Source organism: Phodopus roborovskii, unplaced genomic scaffold (assembly GCF_943737965.1).
Source record: "Phodopus roborovskii unplaced genomic scaffold, PHOROB, whole genome shotgun sequence".
NCBI lineage: Eukaryota > Metazoa > Chordata > Mammalia > Rodentia > Cricetidae > Phodopus > Phodopus roborovskii.
Genome location: NW_026126460.1, coordinates 24,912,786 through 24,936,803, shown reverse-complemented (window position 1 = coordinate 24,936,803; position 24,018 = coordinate 24,912,786). Strand labels below are relative to the sequence as shown.

The window sequence follows — 24,018 nt, the reverse complement described above, 5'->3', positions numbered from 1 at the left end:
TCTCCTTGCATCTGTGGACCTTATCTACACACATTTCTGAGCAATTGCTAAGTGTGGAACAATGCCCTGGGCACAGGGGATGCCTTGAGCTGGGAACTGTGTGACACTGGTCTCTCTCTGCTGCTCCCTGGTGACATATCCTGATGAGGGACAGAAGAAAAGCAGCAAGAAGCAAATCAGGTGGGGGGGGGGTCAAATCATAATGAGGTTTATGAAGAAATTGATAGGGAAGGAAGTGACTTTAACTCAGAAGTCAAAGAAGGCTTCCCAGAGGAGATAAGATTTGACTTGTGACCAGAAGAATGAGAGGGCCAGCTGTCTCTCAGGAGCATTTGGGACAGAGAATAAAGGGGGGGGGGGATTTATAAACTGTAGTGACTGTAGAGTAAAGGAAGGGGGGGTTCTTTTTTGTGATTGCATTTCCTTATGGGGAGGATGCAAACCTCCCATAGCATTTGCCCCTATAAGAGGAATTGTGAAACACACACACACACACACACACACACACACACACACACACACACACACACACACACACACACACACGAGTCTGCATGGACATGGCCGCACCACTGCGGCTGCAGAGTGATTTGAGTCGCTTTAACAGTGAATGCGGTTTATTTCAGGGCCCTAGGGAGATTTACCGCCTTTCTTCCTCACAGGGGCCAAGCCATGCAGCCTGCTGGGTAGGGTGTTGTACCAAAGGCAACAGAGATTACCATGAAAGTTGGGTCCCCACAAAGCTAACTTGAGCAAAGGAAGGCTGAAGCAGGCAAAAGGGAGACCCAGGTGACAGACCATGGGGCTGGACAGCCATCTGTTGCTGGCCTCGGATCTGCTGCAGTTCCCTACTCACAAGGTCTTGTGAGCTGAAGGTATAGGTTCAGAAGACAAGGATTCCCAGAGCTTTGAGAATACCTCACGCTGTCACCACAAGCAAGGGGCCAGTTCTCTGGACGCCCTTGCTTGTCATGTGCCTAGGAGCCTCCGAGCCGGCTGATCCCCTAAGCAGGGATAAGTTAGCTCTGGAGCACCTGAGGGAGGACCTGTTCTAGACCTCTGTGTCCTGGCATGGTTATTCCCATCACCTGCAGGATTGTACATTATCGCGGGGCGCCCCTTCTCTCTCCGGGTCGGGTGCAGCCAAGACAACTCGTCCAGCGTCCCGGGGACACACCTCTGGGTTCAGTGTCACCCACTCTTCTCCACTCCCCCCCACACGTCCATCTGGACGACCCACGTGTAGCTCGACCCCGGGTTGGCGCCGCACCTCGGGCTAGGCGCGTCTGGCCGGCGCTTTCTGGGGACCCGAACACCGCCCCCACCCCTCGAGGGGGCTGCATCCGGCGGCCGCGGGATCGGCAAGGGGGCGTCCTGGAGTCCCCGGCGGTGCAGGGACGCTGCGGCCGGCTGCCACACAAAGGCGGCGGCGGGAAGGCGGGGCGGGGCGGGCCGGGGGCGGGGGAGGCAGGAAGGGGCGGGGGCGGCGGCTGCGACGATAAAGCCCCCGCGCCGCCCGGCCGGCTAGTGCTGTGGCTGCACGGGAGCGCGGGCTGCACGCGTTCCCGCCGCCTGTCCCCGCTGCTGCGCCGTCCTCCCTCCCGGCTCCGGCTGCCACCTGGGGATCCAAGCGAGGACGGGTGAGTACCGGCTGCGCTGTCCCCGCCGCTGGGAGGGAGAGCCGGGGACTGTCCCCGGGGCTGCGCCGCGACCGAGCGCCGGGGCGGGAACTTTCTCGGGCCACCGCGGCCACCGCTGTGAGCGCGCCTAGCTTCGGCGTCCCTATCCCCGAGGGCTGGGGCGTCCAGGTGTGCCCGACCCTCGGGAACGCTCGCCAAGCTCCGCGTGGCTGCTGTGGGTCCTGCAGGGCTGCAACCTGTGACCCTGAACCTGAGGCGTCTGGGCACTCGGGGGTATCACCGACCCAGCACTTTGCTTGTGCGCGCCCGGGACAGGGACCAGGAGACCCCCCTCTCACTTGTTACCTTTGCCTCTGCAGCGTGGAGGTGGGCAGTGATTTGGGAGAAGGCTTCAGTTCACACTGGCCTTTGCAACAGGCGTATCCCTACTAGACAGTAGCAGCTCTTTGCTATTTGTTATTTATTTCCATCATCTGTTGACCTAGTACGAGGCCGCTGAGCGACTCCAGGTAAGGTGAAAGTACTCAGAAATCCTGGGCGGAATTAGGTATTTAATTTGCCCCCAAGATAAGCTGAGGGAAAGCTGCTATTACATAAGACAGAACTCCACCCTCAGGTATTAGAGAAGGTACTGTTGAGGATTTTTAGTGTTTTAATGAACAAAACACAATCTCCGCGTGTCTCTCTTGAGAAATCTCCAAACGCGGCTGGATCTTGCTTTGACTACTTTGTGAAGAACGTTCTTATATTTAGCATCAACATAAAAAGGTGTTTGAAGGTTTGACTTTTCTCTTTCAAGCTAGGAAGCAGTTTACTTCTCTGAACTGTTGTAGAACAATTCATCTGGTAATTTTGTACCGTTGGAGATTTTGTATCAGAATGGGAATACAGATAACTGGGAGAAATGTCAGCATTACCGGTTTGTATATCTAAAGCACACTTAGACATTGAAGGTGCTTTCAACACTTTCTGTGGTTCTAAAACAGCAATTACACGCTGTTTGCAGCATTTAGGCAAAAAATCCTCAAGAGATAGTCAACCGATAATGCTTCCATCAACCCTGGAGTTTTGGCTGTTTTTCAAAATAGTGTTTGAAAATTTTGTTCAGGGAAGGGTGACTCCTGAAGGTCATGAGACCATGCCATCTTTCTTCTTCTTCTTTTTTTTTTTTTTTTTCTTTAAAAGAACCTATGCAAAAACCACCCCCACCCTAAGAACTTAGAATATTGGCACGATTTCAAAAAGACAAATTGCTGCATCTCCAAAGGATGTTAATTTTTGGCTTCACACATAAATGACTTGGTACCAGTCAGAGATGGCTGAAGATGGAAGGGTTGGAAGTGAGATGGTGATCTGACTGGGCTCCTGGTCCCTCCTCCATGTTGCTGCCCGATTCTATCAGTTCTTCTCCAAGGTGGTGAGGGACTTTGGCCTTTTCTGCCTCCTGTGGTTGTGGTACCGCAGTCTCAGTTTGTGGCCATCTCAGGTCCAGTGGTTTCCATCACTATATTCACCCAGTCCTCTAAACATGTTCCAGACTTGCCCTCACCTGGAGGTGTTCTGCCTCCGTCAGAAATCTGCTAGGCATAGTAGTTGGTGTATGCTCAAATCCCAGCATGTGGGAGGCTGAAGCATGGTTGCTGTGAGCCTGATCTATATAGTGAGTCCAGGTCAGCAGGGCTACATAGAAAGACCTGCCCCCCCAACTCCATTATCTTTAAACCCTATGCTCCTCCTACTCCTCCAGGCTACAAACTGGCTCTCCCACTGTAGTCTTCAACACAAAGGGATTTCTGGTTCTTTCCATGCCATCAGATTCTACAGGTGACCTAATGACCCATGCTCCCGAGAAAGTAAAGGCCACCAGACTTGTTCCATGTGTTACCTCTGGGCCATCCTATAAACATTTCCATATTTACCCACTCATCTGCTCCGTCTCCCCAGGCCCGTGTGTGTGCCTTACATTTTCTTTCCACACTTTTCACCTTTGCTAAATATAGCAGGTCCTTGCATTCCTGGGATTATCATTCTTATAGGGGGGGGGGGGGAGACAGACAGAAAACCCTGTCTGTGGAAAATACTGTGGGGTAGAATGGCAGAGAAAATAATCTAGTTGAACTGGGAATCTGCAGAAGATGAGAGAAAGGCTCCTTGTGTCAGTGACTAATGTCCCCGGCTGTGTCATGAATCCCAGGCCTCCCCTTGCTCAGGAGTCTTACTCCTCTCCCCTAACTTATGTTTGTTCTCTTGCTGTGAACCCTAGTCTATTTCAGCAGTAATTTCATAATGCTCTACCTTCCCTTATTCCGGCATTTTCATCTTACCCCTGGTGATCACCAGGTCACTCCACCATTCTTAAATTAGTTGTCACTTCTAAGTTTCTTGTCTTCTCAGGCCCTAGGAGTCTCCCCAGAACAGAAGAGCCTATGATTTCCTGAATAAGCTGTCTCCTGGGTGCCCAGCTGGCCTCTGCCATCTCCTGGGTGCCCAGCTGGCCTCTGCCATCTCCTGGGTGCCCTGCTGGCCCCTTCCACCTCCTGGGTGCCTGGCTGGCCTCTGCCACCTCCTGGGTGCCCGGCTGGCCTCCGCCATCTCCTGGGTGCCCAGCTGGCCTCTTCCTCCTCCTGGGTGCCTGGCTGGCCTCCGCCATCTCCTGGGTGACTGGCTGGCCTCTTCCTCCTGGGCGCCCGGCTGGCCTCTGCCACCTCCTGGGTGCCTGGCTGGCCTCTGCCATCTCCTGGGTGCCCAGCTGGCCTCTTCCTCCTCCTGGGTGCCCGGCTGGTCTCTTCCTTCTCCTGGGTGCCCAGCTGGCCTCTTCCTCCTCCTGGGTGCCCGGCTGGCCTCTGCCATCTCCTGGGTGACTGGCTGGCCTCCGCCATCTCCTGGGTGACTGGCTGGCCTCTTCCTCCTCCTGGGTGCCCAGCTGGTCTCTTCCTTCTGCTGGGTGCCCGGCTGGCCTCTGCCATCTCCTGGGTGCCCAGCTGGCCTCTGGCATTTGACACCGGGCACTTTTTCCCATGCCTCCTACAGCTTTCCTCCCTCCTGGTTTTCCTTCTGTCATCTCTTCTTTCTGTGGGTTCCCAACACCCTGCCTCTCCCTAATTAATGCTATTTGTAGAGTCTTTGGCTGAACCACTTTCCCAGTTTCACTTCTCACCATTCTGAAGCGAGTCCCTGATCACTATCTAAGCTAAGAGCCTTCTCTTATGTTTCAACTAGTTGCCAGCCTGGAGATCCAAGACTGACTTTTTGTGTTTGCCTGTTGTGTGCAGGTGTACATGTATGCATTTGCATGCACTGTCCATCTTTTTGTTTGTTTTGTCCAGTGAGCCCAAGGGATGCTCTTATATCCCCTTCCTCAGCCCTGAGAGTACAAGTACACACTGCCATGCTCTTTATTTTTTTAATGTTAGTCTGGGGATTGAAGTCACATACCTGTACCTGTGCTTGGGTGGCAAGAACTTTGTCATCTAAGCCAATGGTTTTTAGTTTTTCTAGTGCTGCGACCTTTTAATACAGTTCCTCATGCATGGAGACCCCATTTTGTTGCTACTTCTTAACTGTAATTTTGCTACTGTTATGAATCGTAACATGAATACCTGCTATGTAGGATATCTGGTATGTGACCCCCCCCCAGGTTGAGAACCACTGATCTAAACTCTCTCATTAGCTCCAGACTTTAGCTTTTATGCCCAACCTGTATGTCCCTCATTGGCCAATGTGTATCTTTTTTTTTCTTAATGGCTATATAATTCCCCAAGGCATACAAATGGGAGCCCCCAGTAATGCCCCTCCATATCCTGATCTGACCAGTCACAGTCCTGTTTTCTCTGTGCTGCGAGATCCCATGAATCTCCGATCTACTTGCTTGCCTCTGTTTTGCTTTCACATATAGAAATGACAAAATGGTGGCCAGGGCACCACTCCCAGCTGCTAGACATATACTGGCCTGGATGAAACATACAGAAAGTCAATTAATATTTAGATTAGTTCTGGAGATTCATATGGAGATTACGTTGGATCTATCACTTCTCTTAAAAGCCAGAAGGCAGGGACCATCATCATGAGGCTTACATTCAATGTGGGATCCCTCAGCAGATGTTGAGATGCTAGCACTTACCTGTGATGGAGGTTAGCTGCTCTCTGGTTCCTGTGGACTTGTGAACCCTTACTGACATCAACTTTGTGGCTTTAGAGTTAGGAACTGCGGGCTGGGGCAGCCACCGGCAGCCTGGGAACCGTGGGGGATTTTTACTGCAAGTGTCCTGCATCGAGAGCTTCGCTCCTGTCTGTCTGCCACGTTGTTACTGAAGTTCCACATGTGCCTGCATCCATCCTGACATAACCCAGTACCTCCCTCTTGATGTGGAGGTGACCACCACTCCAGAGTGGCTGTGTTGTATCAGGAGATTCTTCAAGTGGGAAGGCGAGTGCTCGGTGGTCTCTATGCAGGATTGTCCCTGAGGGTCCCCATGCTTTCATGGTGGCTCATACAGAATTCTGGTATTACCATGCCCATCTCCAGACTACGGCCTCTGACGTTTCCACATTCCTCCTCCCTTTCTCGATCCCATGTACCGCTCCCTTCCCCGCTCCCCCGCCCCACATGCTCCAGGAGGAGATAGAATTTGCTCAACTCATACCCCAAGCAGTAGTAAGGAGACTGTAAGAATGAAGGCACAGTCCCAGAGAAGTGTAGATCCCAAAGTCATGCAGACATTCCGCTGTCCCACCCAGAGCCTGTGTCCATTGCTGCTCAGGGAACTTTCCATCACAAACCTGGAACTCACTCGGTTGCTGGCTAGTGACCTGCCCCCATCTGTGCTCACTTCTTCCCTGCCTCCCTCCCTCCCATGTCCTTTTCTGGTCCTTGGTTTCTTCCACGCTGGGCTCCATGGGGTCCACATACCAGGATGCTGCACTGTGTCTCCTGTCTTGGTCTTGCTTACCTTTGTCGGCCATTCCCTCCTTCCCACACTCACTGTCTGGATAATTTCACCTTTTTCCAAACCCAGGTCTAGTTGTCTTCTATTCCAGAAGCCATTCCTGTTAATGACTGCTTCTAACCCTTGGTCACACACACGTGGTACACCCCCCCCACACACACACACAGAGTGCATATACAACTCTGTGGTGGCAGCCTTGTAGTCAAATGCTTTACATGCCCTTTATTATTATTGTTTTATTTTTTTGAGCTAGTAAGGGTGTGCAACCTAATGGCTTTTAATAGATGTGTGAACTAACCTATCATATTCTGTGCGTTCCTGGGCTCTATGTCAGGTACCTCAACTTCTGATGATGGTACTTATACTTTTAACATATGTTTTCATTCTTCTCTGTGTGGTTATGTGAGTATGTGTGCTTTTATGTGTGATGGCCAGAGGAAAACCTCAGCTGTTTCTTCGGTGGTAGCCCTCACCAATTAAGCAAGACTGCCTGGCCAGAGAACCATGGGGTTCCTCTTGTCTTGGTCTCTATAACACTATGCCTGACATTTTTTTTTTTTTTTAAATATGTGCTGTGGGGATTAAACTTGGGTTCTTATGCTTGCAGCCACGTGTTTTGAGGTAGAACATTTGGGATCAAAAGCAGCAAGGATGGAAATGCTGCTCTGCCTGTGACCGCTCGTGTTATCCACCTGGCCTTTCGCAGCCTACCACTATCTTCCTTGAGATCCACTGGCTGTGTGACGGCTTGTGTATGGAGGGAAAGATGCATTGTGGGCTGTGGTGTATTTCTGCTAGCGTTGGTGATGATGGTGTGCCTTCTTAGTGACCTTTTTTCCATGTTTGTTTGTTTGTTTTATTTTGTCATGGTGCTGGCTCTCTTCAGCCAAACTTGGAGAAAAGGAGTCTGGACTGGGTCTGGGCTGTGCTGCTGACAGTCTCACCATGTACAACTTGGTTTCCTTCTATGTGCATTGGATATCATGGAAATAAATGATGTCCACAGTGTCTTATTACATGTCTTATAGATTAAAAAAAAAAATCTATAGCTTCTTGGCTTTCCTTTCTAATGTAGCTTTCTCATAAATATCAAGTCTGGGTGACTTTTATTCTTGACTGCATTATTCTGTGCTTACGTACCGTGAAGTCCCAGTCCATCTCCTTCTTTTATAATCCTGTGAAGTCATTTAGCATTAGAACTTAGAAATAGCACCATGGGCCAAGGGCAAGATTTAGTTGCTGTTTCGACTCGGAGGCAGTTATGAAATTTTTAAATGAATTAGGACCCTATGCTTGGATCTTCTTTTGGAGCCCGTTCCCCATATATAAATGTTCTCAGTCTTCACTTCCAAACCATCTTTCTTCGTGAATAGATTGCATGCCAGAGGTGGAAATCAATGTTGGTTTAAAAAAAAAAAAAAATGCCCTTGGGGACTAAATGGAGTCAAGCACAGTAAACTGCTTCTTGAGGTTATTTCTAATCAGTACTTTCACAATTTGTCTAAGGATGCTGAAAGCTTACTACAATTTTATTATTCTTCAGAGAAGTACAGTCGTCTTCTGAGTAGGCTGTATCCTTTACGTAGCCCACAAGGCCCTGCTTTATTTTACTGTTTGATTTCTAGGTCTGGAGCAGCCCAGGCTGGAGAAGCCAGCAACTCTCCTGAATGTATTCATTTATTTGCCAGGAATGGCTAACAAGCCTGAGCAGTCTTCTGTTTTGTAATACTGTTGGTGTATTTTTGACAAGCATGCCCTCCATGGCATATCTGCATCTCTCTCAAGGTTGGGTGGACATCCTAGTTCATGATCATATCAGGAACACCCAGACCCTTGCTGCTGTTTGGCCTCTCAGACTCTACCTCTACTTCAGAAGAGAATTAGAGAATGAGAATCCACTGTGCCATTCTTGTCTTATCAACTGATCCTTAGAAGAAAGGAAAATGCGGACAAAAATCTAACACTACTAAAACACCTCTCTCTCTCTCTCTCTCTCTCTCTCTCTCTCTCTCTCTCTCTCTCTCTCTCTCTCTCTTTCCATGCAATGCTTGTTGTTACTGTAAACCTTGGTAGATACACTTCAGGTTTTGTTGTTTCGTTGTGTTTTGCTTTATATAATACTTTTGTCTCTATGCTCCCTGACAGCACCAGGTGAGGATTTGGGTTACTTAAGGAATTTCTCTTGAGAGTATACCAAACATAGCATCAGGACCCTGCCACCCTTCTGCCCATTCTCCTCTGCAGAATGCCAACACATCTAGCTATAGGAAAAGCAACCACCTGTTTTTATAGGCAGAAGCCTAGACATGGCTATGGGTAGCAAAGAGAGTTTATAACAAACACAAAGCACACTTGTGTTGGGTAAGGTGCAGGTGGGATGTGGCTCTATGTATGGCAAAAAATGCTTGTCCATCCTGAGTTCAAGCCCTAGCAAACCTCAAGGCAAGAGATTTAAAAGCATGGAAGGTGACAGCAAAGGCAAGTGACACCTTCCTTCTAGGAGGGCCATAATAGAAATGCTTGCTGGTAAAATTCCTCTTTTTGTCAGTTTGCTTTTTATTTGTTGGTTTGTGTTCCTTCATATTCTGAATACAGCTTTATCTGAGAAGTGCCTTTATTGGAGATTTGGTCTCTGTTCAGACCATATAAAAAGCTATTAACACCGGCATTACCTTTTCCTTACAGTGCAAAACCCTCATCAAAAGAAACCCAGCGGGAATGTGTCCCAAAAGGGTCTCCTGCTGTTCACTTGCTGACCCTCAGATCTGACTCTGAAATTGAAACCGGAGACTCGGGCCTTGAGGCTCACCTCTTCCCTTTGGTCTCTTGACTCTTCTCTCTTCTCTTTCTCCAACACTGCAGCCAGCTCCAGGCTTATCTCCCCAGATCCCTCTGATGAAGAAGGAAGGAGCTTTCTTGCCAGTTCAGGTTGGGGATGGGTGAGACGGGGAGGATATCTGATTGGCTCCGTTCTGGTCACTTGCCTTTCTCTGCACCAATGGCTGCAGTGATGAGAACGGGGCTCTTATGAGTGGTTGAGTCTGAGTCAGGTGTCCAGTGATGTGTATCCGCCTAAGTTCTCATCACCTGATGGGCTCCTTAACTTGCTGCCTACCTCTAGAATGGGAGCTAATCTGTCTTCCACTCACACAGTTGTGAAAGAGTGGGAAAGCGGGTGTGCCCGTGGTCATACAGCCTGTGTGTCATGATGGAGTTAGGTCTGTTCAGTTTGTGAATTGTGAGTGGATAGCACAGATCACACAGACTGCTGTCACTTCTCACCAGGGTTTATGCCTTCCCCAAAAGATAATCTCCCAAATCACACCCTTCCTTCCAAGTCACTGCCCTTTCCGTAGGGCACAATAGCCCAAGTGCATGAGGGAGGAATAGGCCGACACTTTTATGTTGTTTGAAGTAATGTGTTTATATCGTTTGGCCTCCCACTTTGTTCCTTAGACATGGCTCCCCACCTCACCCTGCCCCCAGACTGGAGTCTAAAATTAGCACTGACCTTTGGATGGAGAATGCATTTACACACCGTCCTAAGGACCAATTTAGCCTGAGCTGGATAACATTCCACAGAACCAAGGAGTGAAACCAATTTTTAAATTCAACTCATTTGGAATTTAACTTCTCTTTTTGTAAAGTTTATACTTTATTTAAAACTTGTCACTTTTATATAGCAGAGACTTCCCCTCCTTCCCTTCCTCTGTTCCTTCTCCATTTCCTCACCTCCCTCCTCTAGATTTGGAGCGCAGTACACTTTGCTTTGAGTCTAGATCCCATCAGTTGCAAGAAGAACATAGCCAGGTTTCTAAGGTTTCCTAAGCTCGAGCTTTGTCTGTGAGTTGAATAGGAAGGCAATTACCTCTTGGGTATTGTGAGGAGAGAGTGGAGAATATATCTTAGGTAGCTACTGTGCATAGTGATAGGAATGGAGTCTAACAGGACAGGAGATGGCCATGGTCATAGTTCTGGATTGTATTTGCCATAATGATATAGGTGAGTGCTTAACTTCCCCAAGATTCCTATTCCGTGTGTCTCAAACCTAGTGAGTTACTTGCCCTGTGTATTTGGTACCCTTCGTAGTCAGTCTTCCACCCTGTGACACTAAGTGAGCAACACACTCCTTGTGATCAGCTTCAAGTCAGTGTGAGTGTCTTTCTCTATCTTAACCCCACTTCATTGAGATGGGGGCCTCTTTGCTGAACCTGATTGTGTCTCTTCTTGCTGGCCAGTTTGCCCCAGGGATACTCTGTGTATGCATCCAGAGTGAGTGCTGAGATTACACGTGGACCACCTCTCCCATGACTCTTAAGATGGTTCTGGGGGTCCAAACTCTGATCCTCACATTTCTGGGGCAAACACTTTATCCAGGATCATCTCCCCAACTCAGAAATGACTATTTTAAAGAATTGCATGAATTTAGAACACAAATTCATTTAAGTATGATTGGGTTCCCTAATTATACAAGAATTCTAAGAATGTTTAACTTGCAAGTATTCCCAGATCAGACATGCATTTTCTGCTGTTGTTGATAGAGTTGTCTTAGGGTTTTCCTGGTACTTAGCCATTTGAGACTTAATACAATGCTCTAAATGTGTGCCTGCACCTGAGTTCTTGCTCTGACAATGGCATGAAAGATGCTATGGAATTTTGGTGTGGTGGATAACTCAATTATAAAAGGGTTTCCTTTCTAAATACATGAATTTTCTTTCTGGAATTAACTCACAAAGAGAGTCACATAACTTTCTGCCAAATCTATGCTAGATTCTTAATAAGACATGTGGGTTAAGATAGCAATTTAGAAGATTGGCCAGAGAGGCTCAAATATTCATAATAAACCTATTCTTGTGCAACAGGGTGGTAAATTATGAACATTGAAGTGCTGATCATGTAAATGTGAATTAATCCAGCATAGTTGAAGGACTGAAAACACAGTTGTTTCTGTAGGTATGTGTCACTTATTTGACTAAAATTTCTTTGTGCATGGTAAGCCCTCCTTTTGCATGTCTGGTGGCTGTTATGTTTTCCTGCCCCTCCCTTCTTGTTCTAGTTGTATGCGTCTTATCTGTCCTGTGATGACCCAGAAGCCAGTCTTGGCCTTCTGAGTCCCTTTTACTGTGCCTGGCATAAAGGAGCTGAAAAGAAACTCCAAGGAGAAGAAGGCAATGAAAAATTAACAAATAATCCATATATCAAGTGCTGTTAGGCACATTTTATACTTGACATTGATGAGCCTTATCAACCCTTACAGTAAGATGGGAGTGGGTCATCGCTTATAGTGAGAAATGGAGGGATGCAGGTATGTGGAGCATCTTTCTCAGATGCCCATAGATGGAAAAGAGTCTGGGACCATGTGTCCCCATGGAGGAATCATTTTGTCCTGAATCACTGTTTTCAGCAACAAGGCAAGGTAGCTCACATAAAAAGGACAGGCATTGCTGGGCAGGGAATCACTTGGCAGTCAGAAGAACTTGGGTTTAAATCCCAGCCCCGTGTGCATTTGCTGTGTGTAACCAGTGTCAATTGTTCACCTGTCTGTGCTGTTTCCACCCATGGGAAGTACACGTGGTGGGGGTTTCCCCTCTTTATGAGAGAGGGCGCACGTCTGTCCCATTCCACACCAAAGGAACTAGAAAATTCAGGAACTTAAATTCATATCAAGGTCAGGGCCATGACAGAACTCCCCCTTTCTGATTACTGTCACCTGTTGCTCTCAGGATATCCAGTCTGGGTACAGTTTTGCAACAGACTACCTTGCCTGCTTCCTACCCCTGATTGGACTCTTTATTTGTGGGCTGTCCCATCCATTCCCTAGAAACATGTGCCCACCAGATGTCTCCTCCTGTCTGTATTCACTCCCAGCATCCTGAAGCTGAATCTGTCTTGAGAGTGGAAGAGATTCTACAAATTGGCTCATGGTGTGCATGCCCCTTCCATGACATCCAGAAATTGAATAGCAGTCCTGTCACTGGGGTGAAATTCAACTTAAGAGCTGGGTTTTGAGCACCTGCTCAGCAAGAATGAACTGGAGGCACACAGATGTGTGGACAGGACAGGCATCAGCCTTGAGGTTCTCATCCACTTAGGCTGAAAATGTCTGTGATCAAGATAACCTAGAACAGTGGCACATCACATGGCAGAAGGGAAGCCACCACAAAGTACTCTAGACCAGTGGTTCTCAACCTTCCTAATGCTGTGAGCTCTTAATACAGTTCCTCATGTTGTGACCCCAACCATAGAATGGCTTTATTGCTACTTCATAACTGTAATTTTGCTACTGTTCTGAATTGTAATGCAAATATCTGATAGGCAGGATATCTGATATGTGACCCCTGTGAAAGAAAGTCATTCAACTCCCAAAAGGGCCATGACCCACAGGTTGGGAACAGCTTCTCTAGAGACCACAAAAGCAACAGTGAAGGGGCTGGTGGCTCAGTAGTAAAGTATTTGCTGCACAGTTCCAAGGACCTGAGTTTGAATCCCTGGTGCTCATGTAAAATTTGTACTGTGTATTTATCATCCCAGAATTGGCGAGGCAAATAGGCAGGTACTTGGGACTAGCTGGCTACCAGTTCTAACTGAAAAGATCAAGGTCCAGAAACCCCCATGCCAAAAACTAAGATTGCAAGCAATAGAGGAAGACACCTGACATTGCACAGCTATATGCATACTCAAGTACATCGCATACACACATAAAAATATACATGCTCAAAAGTGACAGTCCAGTTTCCATGGAGTTGTTTTGCTCTTTATCATCTTGCACTGACTCGGTCAGTATTCCCTCACCAGAGCAGACTTGATCCTGTGACCTCCATCCTGCCCCTAGTCCTTCACCAGTCAGTCATAAGCTGCCAACATTAATGACGCTAATGAGGTGTTTGGCATGTCAGACTGGTTAGTGGTCAGTGTGGGCTGAATTGTTGAGAAGGCTACACTGAAGTCTCTCCCGCCTATATCTCTATATCCTAAATTCCTATATTCCTATAAAAGGAATCTAAAAAAATTAGTTTGTGATCTTGAAAGGCAGAGAAGCCACTGATGTCCCAATGAGCCCTGGGCTGGGAAGATCTTTCAGAATTCTCTATGTGGTCTGCAGAAGCTTGTGCTTCTGTAGATGAGGAACCTAGACTCCCCACTTAAAAATACTGGCAAGTGACAGGATTTCCTCTGTGACATGAGGACAGTGATAGCCAGTCCTTAGGCAGCTGGCTGAAAGGCCTCGTGTGAAACCCTTCATGCAGAGAAGTGACTTAAATGTCACCAAGATGTCTCTGAGGTAAGTCTGTGCACAGGTGAAGGGTGGCAATGTAAGTGATAAATATGGGTGTCTAGATGCCCTATGGCTAATAGTCTTTGTTTCTTTTACTTGTATGTCCATAGAATTCCATTTGCCTTAAATTTTTGTTGTTATTATTATTATTATTATTATTATTATTATTATTGATTTGTTTCAGCCAAGATTTGTTTGTTTGACTCTCTGTGGCTGACTACAAGTAGACAACTCCTTTACAGAGGAGAAATTAGTTTGCACACAAAAGATGAACGTTTTAGTGGATGACTTTGGAAAGTGTGACCCATTGTTCATAGGACACTTGTACTTTCATTCAGTATGCATGGTTACAAGAATAGGCACAAGTGGAATTATGTGCACACTCAGAGAGATTGCATGATGGACCAGGCCTGGGAACAGCATATAACATCTCCCCTCTTTTTCTAAGTATTCAGTCTTAAGTTTACTTGCACCTTCAGCATAGGCCAAGAAATGTCATCCAGCTCTGGGGCTGGAATGATGAGGAAATGGATCAGATATCCTAGTTAGGGTTACTATGTGATAAAACACCATAGTGAAAACAGCTCAGGGGGACATTGTTTATTTCATCCTACACTTCCAGGTAACAGCCCATCACTGAGGGAAGTCAGGGCAGGAACTGAAACAGGAATCTGGTGGCAGGATAATGCAGAGGCCAGGGAGGATTGCTGCTTCTGGGCTTGCTCCCCATGGCTTGCTCAGTCTGCTCTTCTTGTAGCACCCAGCACCACCTGTCCAGAAGTGGTCCCACCTACAGTGTGCTGGATTCTCCTCCATCAATCACTAATTAAGAAAATGCCCTACAGGGTTGTCTACAGGCTAGGCTAATCTTTTGGAGGGTTTTTTTTTTTCTTTCTTTCTTTCTCTCTCAATTATGGTTCCCTCTCTGATGACTTTAGCCTGTGTCAAGTTGACATAAAATTAACCAGCACAGCTGAGGCCCTGTCTACTATTAGGAAGAGACTACTAAAGGTCACTGACTAACAACATCAGCACAGTCAGTTATCGGGCCTAGGGATCATGGATAATTATATTTTTGTCTCTGAAGGCAATTGTACTGATGTTCACTCAAGGGCTTCTCATAGCAACCAAGTCAACATTTCAGAGTCATTGCCTATGACAAATCACTTGGTAAGGAGATTCGGTGCCTGGGAACATAGTTGTGAGCTACAGAAATGATAGCAGGTACTGAAGGATGACTGAGGAGAGGCCAAAATAAAGTGTTTCATAGAAGATGGGGGTGGAAAGAAATGTGCTATTTCTAGCTCACAGTAGATGTGATTTCATGTCTTAGTCATAAGGTTTGTTTAGTCTGGTTAGCCCCAACTTGTGATGGTAGTGAGGATCTTCTCACTGAGAAAAGAGGAAACCGAGTTTGCATAATAGTCATCTGTATGTGGGAGTTAGAAGTCCATTAACAGAATAATACATCATCTAGAAGAAAGACCCTTTCTTGCACAGTGTGGAGAGTGGTGTTGGAAGTACTGGAAATTCAATTCTGATTCTGGGATATCTAGGAGGGAAAGTCAAGACCATGCTTAGGTGTGGAATTTTCTGGAAGAAGTACTGGCAATGCCGGTCTCAAGGGAGACACCCTCCATGTTTCCTTACGTCTGTCTCTCTGGCTGTGAAACATGGCTGGGTTATATATCGTCTGCACATCTCACGTGTGATGTGACATGTCAACAAGGCTGTGTCCCTTTCAGGAACTTTGTAAGTCTCTAGTGAAACTACTCACTTACTGCATTGTTGTGGGGTTTCCCCTTTCTTTAGAATATGCCCCAATAAAAGAAGCTCAGCCAGGCTGCCCACCCTACCCGTTCCATGCTCTATTCTAGAAGTTAGGTAAAGGGACAAAGTGAACTTTGAGCTCTTGTTTTCTTGTTATTTTTTTTTTCTTTTTACTTGTTTTATTTATACGTCCTTGCTCTTGTACTATAGCTTGGATCTGGCAGAGAGGAGTGGTCAATCCTATGAGGAAAAGCTCTCAGATTCTTTTTTGGTTTTTTTTGAGACAGGGTTTCTCTGTGGCTTTGAAGGTTGTCCTGGAACTTGCTCTTTGTAGACCAGGCTGGTCTCAAACTCACAGAGACCCGCCTGCCTCTGCTTCCCAAGTGCTGGATTAAAGGCGTGTGCCACCACCACCCGGCAAGCCCTCAGATTTATGTTATCACTCCTACCATACCAGTTCTCTGAAGCAGAGGGTGGATGAAAAGGGTTAGCACTCACTATAGAGCAGGGAAACTGAGGCATGGTCTGTGTTCCCCGTTTGTGCTGAGTGACCTTAGACTTCTGGGAGGAGGTAGGTAAATGTCCCTCCCTCCTGTTGTCTCCCTCCTAGATGCCTTCAGGAGGTTTCAGCATCTACTGTAGCAAGGGAAGTTGAGTTGAGGCAAGCCAAGGGAGGAAACTGAATTTGAAGCCATGTTCCTATTGGTTCAGGTGATTTCTAAGCTTTGAAGAATTATTTTGGTTTCATGGTGTGGATGACTTACAAATATAGAATTATTTTTTCTATTGCTGCGAGAAAACACTACAACCAAGGGAAACTTAAGGAAGAAAGGGTTTACTTTGGGGCTTATAGTTTCAGAGGGTTAGGAGCCCATGATGGTGATCAAAGGCATGCCAGTAGGAAGAGTGGTTGTGAGCTTATATCAAAGGCATGCCAGTAGGAAGAGTGGCTTAGACCTTGCAAGTAGCAGGCAGAGAGGGAAAGACTAGGAATAAAACAGAAAAACAAGTCCTTTGAAAACCCCAAGTCCTGTACCCAGTGACATACTTCCAACAAGTCCACACCTCCTAGCCCTTCCTAAACAGTTCCACCATCTTGGGGAGCCAAGCATTCAAATATGTGAGCCTGTGGGGCCCAATTCTTATCCAAACCACCACAAGCATAGCCTTCCCTCATGCTTCCTACCCTTCTTCTTTCCGCTCTTCTGATTTATTTGTTCACATATTCTTTGCGATGAAAGACTTGGAATCAAGAGGCTAAAATGTTCCCTTACCCTTTGTAGTACCAGGGCAGACCCAACGCCTTTCACACACAGGCCAAGCACTCTGTCACTGAGCTGTATCCTCAAACCCACAAGAGCCACTCCCCTTTGCTCACCCATTTTTCTTTACTTAGAAGTAGTTCCAGATTTGTGTCTTTGGACATTCATGTGCATGTGTGTGCATATGAGTATACATGTGTGTGTTTAGTTTATTTTGGAAGGTGGCTCATAGAATTTGTCCCTCCACTTATGTTTGTAATATTTTCTTGGCAGCTAGTTTTGCTTACTGGAACTCACCAGAAAGATCTATTTAGGAAATTTGACTGTACCAAACCTGCGTGGACAGGCAGGAGATTTGGTCATGAGAACCCCCACACACTAAAGAGAGAGAGAGACTAAATGTCACGGGGCACATCAGTAGATGCCATAGCTTACCTCACAGCAACCATAGCAGTGGTGATAGCAAATGCAAAACACTGGCTCCGTTTCCTGATGGCATCCGATGTTAAGTGTGATGTCTTCAATGAATTTGAAGACCTTTTTCTTTAACACCTGAATGCTTAGTTTCTACATCTGTTCAGGAACATGGATGTCTTAGGAATCTAATTTAGCTATATAGATCTTTTCTTCTCCCTCTCTTCTCAGCCTCTGTACCACGGGCTCAGCTTTTGGTTGTATTCCTTGGGCTTACCCTGGGAAGTAGATAATAAATACTTTCTGGTGCCAGGGAGAAGGAGAAAGTGAGTGATCAAATGATGCTACATTTTTCTTGCGTGTCACAAAAAAAAAAAAAAAAAAAAAAAAAAAAAAAAAACAAAAACAAAAAAAACAAAAAAACTGGCTGCTTAGATGACATTTCCTCCTGAGGTCCACAGAGTGAAGTGTGGGATAAAAGTTCAGAGTTTGTCAGGGCGCTCAGTGTTATTTAAAATTAGAGAGACTAACAATTACTAATCTCATAGATATATGATAGATAAGCAGGGTCCTTAGCCTTACTGTACCCCATGGTGTGATGGTTCAGAGGCAGAGCCAGGAGGATCTCCACAAATTGAAGGTCAGCCTGACCTATTATTGAACTGCAGATACATCAGGACCACTTACCAAGACCTATCTCAAAAATTCAAAAACAAAGCACAATAACAACAAATCTTAAGTAAGGGCATGCAAGTTGGCGGGTGTGGTGGTGCATGCATTTGATCTCAGCATGGAAACAGGTGGATCTTTTAGATCATCCAGATGTACACCACAAATTCCAGGGTGGCCAAGGCAACATTTAAAAAGAAATCCAGTTAGTTAGTTAGTGGCCCAATTCATAGGACTAAAGACTTGCAGTAGTTCCATGTAGACTGTTTCCTAGCCAGGAGGCATAGGTAGTTAGCTTATCAAAAGTTACACACAACCACATCCCTCTGTTCTTATGCATAAGTACAGTTAATGTAAGAGCTTCACCCCAGGGGACAGGTTATTGAAATTCCTAGATTGTGAGTTCTTTTCATCCTAATTTCACAGACCAGAGATGAGGGTTTAAAGTGTGGCTGGAACTTTGATGCCCTCGGTAGATGTATATTTTATGTCCCTTGCGTTTCCCAACTTTAGAGTCTCACTGATTTCTGTTCTCTGCTGGTAGTTATTAGATACTAATTGCTGCCACTATTGTTCCCTTGTGTCTGTGAAGGAGAGCAATACTTTCCTCCCCACCCTGTGCATATGGTCTCCTACTCACACGATGGGACACTAATAATCAGTGTGACCATTTGTAAAGGCAAGTAGCTGCCTCCCTCATTGGCTCTTTTTACTACTTGACACTTTCTGTCTTGATTCTTTTTCCTTTAAGGATATCTGCCTTTCACCCATTCTGAAGGTTCTTGGTATAGGACCTCGATAACTGCTTTGTTAACTTAGGAAGTGCACAGGCTACTACTTCAAAACTCGCAAAGCTTTCAGGAATGGAAGGTGATCACACATGTCCTTACACTCTTCTTCCAAATAGTGTATTTTAAATCCCAGCCTCCGTCGTCATCCCCATGTTGGTGTCAAGCACTCTGATCTGGAAAGTCCATGCGACTTGTCTTGACTCATGTAGTAGTTCTAGGTTCTAGGCACTCTTGAGAACTCTGTGGTGCCTCCTTGGTGAGTGTTCTTGTGTCCAGTGCTGGACAGGCGTGCTGGCATCCTGCCGCCATTTTGAGCCTTCTTCTCTAGGTCTCATGGGTTTGAACCACTCAAATCTATGGAATGTTTGTTTTCTCAAGAAAAAGAGCTCCTTTCAAGCCATTGTTTTTACGAGTCATTTGGAGCCTTAAAAACCTCCAATCATTAATTCACAGTGCTAAAATTTAGGAGTGGCTGGGGCTTCAGGCAAGCTATACTGAATTAAATGTGTAGAGCACTTTAAGACAGCATTTGATTGTACATTTAAAACAGGGAGTGCAAATTGAAATTCCTCCTGGGTGCTTTAAATCATGCATTATATGTGCAGTATTTTCAATTAGCTACAGAAAAAAAAAATTCCTTCAGTACGGTTCTATTTTTACAGCTGGGAATTGCTCAGAGAACACAATTGACTATTTTATATATGTAAGATTTATTTAAATGACTTGTGGGGCATTTGCAATTTAACCAATAATTGAAAATATTGTTGCAGGGTGGCAAGTAAAACTAGGAAGTCATTTTGCATTCCAGAAGAGGTGCTGTAAGCTCAATGGTGCCTTAGTTAGAGGGGGCTGGATGGGGAGTTGTGGCAGCAGAGACTTGGTCCCTTATTTTTCACACCTAGCTTTTGCCCCACTATAGAGAGGAGAATGATAGGCTGTAAGGTGGATCTTTCAACAAGAACTTCCAACTCTAAGGTGTTATCCATTTTCTCCTTCCCTCCCTCTGTCCCTTCTTCCCTCCTTCCCTCCCTTCATTCCTTTCTTTTTTTTTTTTTTTTATGTGCCAAACCCAAATTAAAAGTCAGATGGGATAAAAGGAACCACAACCCATTCTCTGAGGCCTGCCCCCCCCCTTCTCATTGTTTGGCATCATCTCACTTCATATATCACCCAGAATATTGATACAGAAAGCAAGTTGAAGCCATCAGGGTGGACTAACATCTCCATGGTTGTTTGTAAGCATGACTGGGTGTGGGTGGGGGGGCAGTTATAAGGAATATTCCTACTGAAATAAATGTTGTAAATGATTGTCCATCTACACTACTGAAAACCATCTTTATTCTGTTGCAGCCAATAAATATAGGTTAATTAGGCGTTTTGTGCTCAAAATGGGAATGGTATCCATTTATTTCTAACCTTTATAATAGTTGCCAACTAGAATCAGTCTTCCCTCTTCTTCCAGGAATGTCTGTTAATGTCTCTAGGCATGTAAGTATCACTATTGGATAGAGGATGCAAAGCATCTCTTGAGTAAAGCCTAGAGATCCGGTTTAACAATTTATAGTACATAGCCCCTTCCAACCAAGAGTCATCCAGGCCTGCATGTGAAGTGTGCCAAGCACTTGTCAAATATGTTAGACTGTAGGTGCACTATTGAATTAAGTAGGTCTTTAGAGGACTACTTCTTTAATGCCTTGTTTGTATGCTGAACCCCTGAGTATCCATGTGCCTTCCTGGATGCTAAGGTACAGTGATGGACAGGGCAGATAAAGTAACCAAGGGGAAATGAGATGATGCATGTTTCATTTGTGAAGAACTTTAGCATGGAAGCCTGATGCTGAAAAGAATCCAGCAGAATTGGTATATCTGGAGAAAGAAAGCTTGATCCTGGCTAGATGGTGACTTAGAGACTGCAGGATGGACTTGTAGTTGCTAATAAGAATACTGGAGAACCATTGGAGAGTTTGCCACAGATCTTTTACAAACGGTCATGTTCAGCTTTCCTTCTCAGCAGTCAGAGAGCAGTGTGGGTGGTGATCTGGGTACAGGAAGTCAGTGCTGCTTTCCGGAGAAGTTAGTGACTTAGACTGGAGACAAGAAGATGGAGAAAATATTTGAGATATATTCGAGAGGGACAATGAATTTGTTGATGATTCTAAACAGGGTAAAGGAAAAGATAGTTCCCAGACTTTTGGCTTGGACTCTTGGATGGGAAGTAGGTGGTGGGTGGTGCCAATTATTAAGATCTGGCAAATAGCAAGTTTGCTGGTTAGGACTAGCCCCTCCCTCTTCCAAGTATATCCGTGAAAATTGCTAAGGGAGTATCTTTATTCAGAACACAGTGTTTTGGGGTCCACTTACAAACACTTAAACCTTTTCTCCTAGATTTATCTGTTCTTCTGGGGTCACCCTAATAGGCTTTTTACTGTGGTACCACATTATTTATAAGTGGTCTCTTTGGGTAGTTGTCAAGCATTTCCTCTTCCATGTTATTCTATCCATCTAAACAAACAAAGCAGTTCGAAAGTCAGCTTAAAATCCAGGCGGCTGCCATTAAATCTCATGACCACCGAGACAGGATTTGTCTGGTTGCACCATACTAAAACCTTCAAAAATTACTTGAGTCTAATTGTACTGTTTCGGTCTTGGGCTGGTAGGAAAACACTCTGTGTTCATGAGCTTGACAGCCATGAGTACCCGATGCCTGTTTCCCAAGCTGACATGGAGCTCCACAGTCATTCTAATCCTGCCATGAGGACTGATGCTACTGCCCTGGGGATGGAGATCTGTGCCCAGATACAAAGGTCCCATAATGTCATAGCCTAGACCTTTGAAACCCTCCTGCCTTGAAAATATTGGAAATGGATCAGCAGTGGAAAAGAAAGACAAGTAAATAAAGAAAGCAACTTTCACTTTGTTTTCAGGAACCAGTTTGAGTCTGTTGTACTTGAAATTAAGGTTAAGGGGTCTGCAGTGGAACCCTCAGAGGAAGAGATCATCATCTCAGTCCATGATGGTCAATGGTAGTGATGGCAGAAGCCAGCATTGATAGAGTCCTTAAGAACTGGCCTAAGCTGGAGAATTATACAGCAGCTAAGTATACAGGCTGCTCTTCCAGAGAACCTATCAATTCCCAGAACCCGCATAGTGGTTTACAACCACCTGTAACTCAAGTTTCAGAGGATCTAATGCCTTTCTGGCCTCGAGGGTACCAGGCACCCAATGCATACAGGCAAAACACCCATCCATTTATAAATAAATAAATAAATAAATAATTCCCAATTCTATTAAAAACAAAACAAAACAAAAAGAACTAGCCTTCAAACCCAAGACACATTGTGTTCCTCAATAACTACAATTCCTTATATATTTTTACCAGGTCTATACAAATGCAGTACTTTGCATAACAGTAGAGCAACAGTTTTACCTTCTATGATGCTATGGATGCTTGTAGTGTGAAGTCTGAGAAAGACTGGAGTGGGGTTCTGGCTCTTACACTGTGCAGTTTCTGATGGCTGTGAACGGGCGGTGGAGGAAGGTGGACACAGGCCTGAGAGGTTCTTCAGCTGCTCTCTAGTTTGGGCTTTGGTACATGTTGCCTGTGAGCTGACTGTTCAGCAGGGTTTCCTACTCCAGGGTCACCTGTGCCTTGCAAAGACTGCGAAGTGATGTTGTCATGAAAAGAGAAAAAACAAAGCCATCACGGGCATTTTACCCCCCCCCCCCCAGACCACCTGAATGAAGGGCTTCCTGACCTTTCCCCTTGTCCTTGGACTAGTTACACACAGCCCACTCTCCAGTCACCACCAGGGTGGGCGGGGCTTTCCTCAGCCAGCTATAGGCCCTCCATGTGTGGGTGTGCCTGGCTTCCATTGCTTACAGCCTACTTGCTTTCAGAGCATTTTTACCAAAGATAGGTAAAAGTGAATTCAAGTATTGCCTCCGCGGCCTGATGCTTTGATTAAAGTCTTCTTCTTTAAAGCGGGGCCTGCCAGCCTCTCTGTTCTCTTGACACATTGGACTGTGCCATTCCTTATTGTTGGGGACTCTCTGTGGCTCCCAGTGTCCCTGGCTTCTCCACCCTTATATGTTTCTAAGAACCACAAATGTCTTTAGAGATGATGTCCAAGGGTTCAGACCACTTGGGTTGAGAACCCTGAGGGGAGATGCTGATGTTTGCGATTTGGTCATCTGTTTGATATGCACGTTGGAACAATAGTTACACCTCATCAGTGCCATTGTCACACGGTGCTCGCACCAAGTCCTGGCTCTCATCTGGCAGCCCAGTAATGAGCCACTACCTTAGTATTTGTGGAATAGAAGACTGGATGGCTGTGTGATATCCCCCCCCCCCCGAAAAAAATCTTACTACTACCTGACTTTCTGGAAGCCAAGTGGCTTTAGCTGGAAAATTGAGCCCTAGCCATCTGAATCCTCTCTGCATGGTCAAATGTGGGTTTCCTTGCCCACCACCCCCACTGACTTAAATAGGAGCACAAGGGCCTCCAGGTTCCTGCCTGATTAAAGCCCACATCCTCTGTTAGTGCTGTCAAAGCTGGGCCTCACGGCTCAGAAAAAGCATCTCCATGACATCTTTGCAGGACTCAAATGTCACCTACACATTTACTGGTCTTCATGGGAGTTCCATGAAGATGGAAACTCCCTAAACACACACACACACACACACACACACACACACACACACACACACACCTTTACAAACACACCCCTTCACTTTTTAGGGTAATTTGACGTAGGGTCATCTTGACACTTAATTCATAATTTAGTTGCCGAGTGGTCTGACTTTCTCCTCAGACGAAGGAGGGAGTAGAGTTGGGATGGGGTTTAGAGTTGCTTAGCTCAGCGGGTCCTGAAGAAGAGTGGTCCATAGTGTGCCAGGGAATGAGTACAGAGGTGTGAGCATGAACGTAGCACAGGGTGAGTATGAACGTTAAGGGTCTTCTCTCTCTCTCTCAGCACTTGGCAGTTCCATTTCCCCGAACACGACTGATAGAGTAGCTTTGGTTTAACAAAAACAAGCAGCTGTAGGGAGAGGGCTGCCAGTCAGTGTGAAGGAGGACAGGCCAAGGGCAGAAGATGTGATGGCACTCGGCTTCCTGCTGCTGCTCTTCGGAGAGTATAGGAAAATAACTGCCCAGTGACTCAGCCTGGTATTACCATCTCCCCATGCTTCTTGCTGGAAGCAGCAGCTCATTAGAATGCCTGAACCCCTGCTTCCAGACTCTGAGT

At 46.0% G+C, this 24,018-nt stretch overlaps 1 protein-coding gene across 1 annotated transcript in view; it reads left to right on the top strand.

The window, feature by feature from the left end:
• Positions 1 to 1,472: 1,472 nt before the first annotated feature.
• Serpine2 (serpin family E member 2) overlaps positions 1,473 to 24,018 on the top strand; it is a 58,474-nt gene continuing 35,928 nt past the window's right edge. Inside the window, exon 1 of the mRNA XM_051190550.1 lies at positions 1,473 to 1,640. The gene's annotated coding sequence lies outside the window, so the exon portion shown is untranslated. The remainder of the gene's footprint in view (positions 1,641 to 24,018) is intronic.